This window comes from Notothenia rossii (assembly GCF_949606895.1).
Source record: "Notothenia rossii genome assembly, chromosome: 10".
Taxonomy (NCBI): Eukaryota; Metazoa; Chordata; class Actinopteri; order Perciformes; family Nototheniidae; genus Notothenia; species Notothenia rossii.
Genome location: NC_136908.1, coordinates 34,347,679 through 34,352,125, shown reverse-complemented (window position 1 = coordinate 34,352,125; position 4,447 = coordinate 34,347,679). Strand labels below are relative to the sequence as shown.

General features: G+C 43.1%; 1 long non-coding RNA gene across 3 annotated transcripts; it reads left to right on the top strand.

The window, feature by feature from the left end:
* Positions 1 to 1,059: 1,059 nt before the first annotated feature.
* Positions 1,060 to 4,242, top strand: LOC307021332. Of its 3 annotated transcripts, XR_013803122.1 has the most exons (3): positions 1,060 to 2,511; positions 2,898 to 2,958; positions 3,041 to 4,242. It is a non-coding gene; the product is annotated as an uncharacterized lncRNA (long non-coding RNA). The 3 variants fall into 3 exon arrangements; XR_013803121.1 differs by having other exon boundaries at positions 2,903 to 4,242; XR_013803123.1 differs by having other exon boundaries at positions 2,898 to 4,242.
* The last annotated feature ends 205 nt before the right edge of the window (positions 4,243 to 4,447 follow it).

Below are 4,447 nucleotides of genomic sequence, written 5' to 3'. Positions count from 1 at the left end.
AGAAATATCATTGCTTTTTTGTGGAGGGAAGCCATGCGCAGCTTACTTCCTGGTTTTAGGATGCGTCTCTCGTCTGCTCTTCAAACACCACACTTTTTGCAGCACACGTACTTACAGCCAATCAGCTCTGAATTATGTGAGATGACATATGGTGGGGATGGCAGCTCTATGCCCCTATGGTCATTATTTTTTTGCCAGACACATTAAATAGGACAATACTCTGAGCATGCGCAGTGTAGTTTTTATAGTCACCATTCATTTAGACAGTGAGAGGGAGGGGCATGATCGGGTTTTGTCCCACATGGCTCTAAACAGCTCAATACACTGTAGACACTAATTAGAATAACACAGACGAAAACAACAATGTACAGAAGAGTCAGATGATTAACCATGATCTTAAAATATATTTTATATATTTTGTTATTTATTTTTAGCATTTTTTTGTAATCAGTATTTGTAATACTTTCTGCTTACACTAGGTGGGGCTGTGCCCCTAATGGCCAGACGCCACTGTTTGTTGGGTGAAGCATTATATGCTTACAGCCCAACGATCACTCATTGGCTGACAGCCAATGAGTGACGTCTGAGGAAGATGAAAAATGTAAATTAAACATTGTTGAAAAAATGCTGCATCTCTTGCATTTATCGACAGAGAGGAGCCTTGTTGTTTACCTTTTTAATATCATTTTTTGCAATTTTCAATTGCTTGGTTTTCGTGAAATTAGCCTGTTTTCCTATTAAAGTGTAACAGATTGATGCATCTCCACAGATCATCTTAAAGGCTTCGGAATCCCCCCCATTGTAGTTAAAAAACTGTCAAAACTAGGGCCCCCAAACTGCATCTTGCATAGGGCCCCCAAAAAGCTAGAAACGGCCCTGGCTGCAGCTTCATACTTTTGGCAGCATCACACACTGCTGCAGAGATCCTGAACACACACACACACAGCGCCGCAGAGATCCTGAACACACCCTGCAGACCCGATCATCCGGACCAGCAGCCCCACAACACGGACTGTACAGGGACGGAGCACACGGAGACCCCCAGCTGAGGTAAGACCCCCCTCCACAGCGCGCTCTGTCCTGCAGGAGGACCGGCAGGTAACCGGGCCAGGACAAGTGTCATTGAACACAGCGCGGAGGACGAAACAGTCTGCAGCTGTCCTGCAGCATCACTAGTGTGTGTGGACATAGCCTAGGTGTGGGGACACTGTCCAAAACATCCTCTTGGATCGGTGTCACTGCGTCCCAGCAGCATCCTGCCTGAGTTATCGTGACAACATAAGGATAGTCTGCTGTCTGGGGTTAACGGGAGAATGCTCTGGTGTGTATGTGTTTGTGTATCAGACGTTTGAGTTCTGCTGACTCAGCGCTGCTAGGCTCCGCTGCGGACATCCCGTGATCAGCACGTTTATTCCAGCGCCGTATAGACTGAGAGTTATGTCATCTCCGTTCACTCCAATGGACCACTTTTTTACAGCAATGGCGGATCGTGGAGCTAGTGATGGCAAAATGAAGCTTTGAATGAAGCGTCGAACCACTTGGACAATTGTGTCGGAAATAGGTTCATTTCTCGAAGCTTCAGTTAAAGCGACCTCTCCTGGCGAAGTGCAAGGCTGCAGTGGGTTTAACGCATCTTTGCCTTGAAAAATATTCGATACACACACACACACTAAGACTGAATATCATGTTCTATTTGCAATTAAAGATTGATAATAGTGTGTATTGGGTTATTGAGAAGAGACTAGAGAGTGCTTGACATTTTTTTGGGCGGAGAGGGCCTTTTATCAGTTATTAAAGTATTAAAGTTGAAAAGCAATGATTAAAAGTTTAACTATTCCGAGCTTTGAACCAGCTGCGCGGAGGATATCGCCGCATCTTGGCCGCCGGCTCTATCCACTGGGCTATCAAGTCCTTAGACCGTGGAAGTGTTTTTATATTACTCATTGTCTTTTTGTTCACAACTTCTCCACATTTCTAAGTGTTTCATGAGCCAGAACGACCTATTTTTCTTCCTGGCTTGCTCTATAATGATCCAATTCAAATGCAATGCCAACAACAACTCAACAGCAACAATGCAAACTACGACAACAACCCACACATTGCGCATTGTTTAGAGCGGTTATAAAGTGTTGAAGCGCTCAAATTTGAAACTGTTTCAACCTGTCACCTGTCAGAATTGAGACGAGGCAGTGCATTGAATCACCTGATTGGACGGCGATCCAGTGAGTTGATTCATTCAGGAAATGAAGCAGTTGCTGGTTCGGACGTCACATGTCACGTGATTTGAAGCAGTTGCTGCTTCGGACGTCACATGTCACGTGATTTGAAGCAAGCTTCGAAGAACTGCTTCTATGGAATAGGAAGTCCAGGGTTGAAGCTCCGTTCGAAGCTTCAGTGTCAAACTGCCATCACTACGTGGAGCCTCTCAATCGTTCCCCGGAAGTTAGCGCCAAGGCTAGCAGCGCAGTAGAGTTGCAGCATAATAGACCGTTCGTGACGGACTTTTGAAAGGTAAGAAGAAGTTTAAAGATTTATATTGCAGATATTATCAGTACATCTGATTCAAATTAACATGTCTATTAAAGGATGTCAGTGGGTTATCCCTAAATTAGTAGATTTAGGGAACGTTTACAGATAACAGATAAAGCTACCGGATCAAGTTAGCAGCACACGTTGAACAGCCTTTTAATTGTAAATTCCGTTCTCTTAATGTCATTTCGTCCAACATTGTTGAATTAGAGAAGAGGGGCTTATAAACGGGATTGTATGCGGGGGTGGAGGGAGTTAAATATTAGATAAATATAAAGTTTGGTGCGTGTAAGAGTGAGTGTTTTTAGCAGAGCCATATTGTGTCCTTGTGATTATGTTGATTATTACCTGTCTGTATTATGTTGCAGCTCAGCTGATTTTGGATTGATGTCAAAGGGAGAGGGACTTAAGTGAGAGTGAAAACACAAGGTAAGTTTAATACTACTGTTTTATATAAGTAAGCATACTAAACATGTATTCTATCACTGTATTATATAAGTAATCTTTTTAGTAACCTACTGTATGGCAGGTGGAGGGGCAGTGATGTTACAGGTGGAGGAGCAAGACTGCAAACTCACAAGACAGAGAAATCAAAATTTGTTCTCCAGAGAAGAGGTTGATTTCACTTCAATTTTTTTATTTCATATTTTCTAAAGATGTAGAAATGGCACAAAAAAAACTTGAGAAGTGTAACCAAGACAACTGTAACAACATGAGTAGAGAGCCACCAAGGTTTTTCAAGTCCCTCTCTCACTCCATTTTGCCAACCCAAACTTCCAGGTACATGACGGGACACCTTGCTTGTTTTTGTTGTTTGCGCTCCTCTGGCTGGGTGCTGGCAGGTGGAGGGCAGTGATGTTGGCAGGTGGAGGGGCAGTGATGTTACGGGTGGAGGGGCAGTGATGTTAAGGGTGGAGGGGCAGTGATGACATGGCACTGTACATTTTCGAACATTTAAAATATTATACCACTTAAAAATAAGAAATATGACTTTTGTTACTAAGAGTTCATACTTATTATACCTGTGTCACCTTTCACACTATAGCTGTGATCATGAGCTATGGGCTTTGTAGATACAGGTCCCGGGGTGAATCGTGGTGCAGGGGCCCTTCTGTTGTTGACCACAGGGCAATGCACGAAGATGGTGGGTATAGCCTCTGCTCTCAGCCTAGTCTTGCCCTTTTTTGTCTTGACAAACTGGTCTGCATCAAAATGTGCCTGCGGAGTGACTTGAGGTTACTTCACACACAGAACAACTCAGTTTTGTCTGCCCACATACATATTCCATAGTGGTTGAATACACGGTATTAGGAAACACTTTATACTTACCGGACATGTTATACTCATTACATACTGTATATAAAATATGACCAAGAATGTGAGACAACTTTATAGAAATTAATATCACATCTGTTACTGATGCCATTTGTCATACTTTGTTAAACTCACAAATAATAAAGTTCCATAACTTCAGTTGGGAACAAATACCACACCTTATCTCCCCAAGGCAATTTCCCATCCAATAGGTGTGCTATATAGGTGTGTATAACCCTTTCTCCTGTCTGTTACTCCCTCTTTCAGCACAAGAACCAGAGGGGGATTCAATGGAGCCTGAATACCTGCACTGAGACCCTCACCCTGCACCCTGAGTCTCAACTCTGTGTTTTTCAAGCCTTTCCCGGTTTTTTTGTATTAAACAAAACATTAAGCTTTCCCAATGGTGTGGTTTTCGTTTTGTGAAAAAGTGCAAATGCAGTGTTTGTATATAATTACCTCACATATTTTTTTGCTGTTGGTCGTGAAATTGCTCCTGCTGACTTGAGCCAGCCATTTTTTCCTCCGCTCTGTGTCAGTGGGGAAGCCGTACATTCGTACTCCTTTCTCGGAGCGATTTGAGCATCCCCAGGCAGCACAGCAA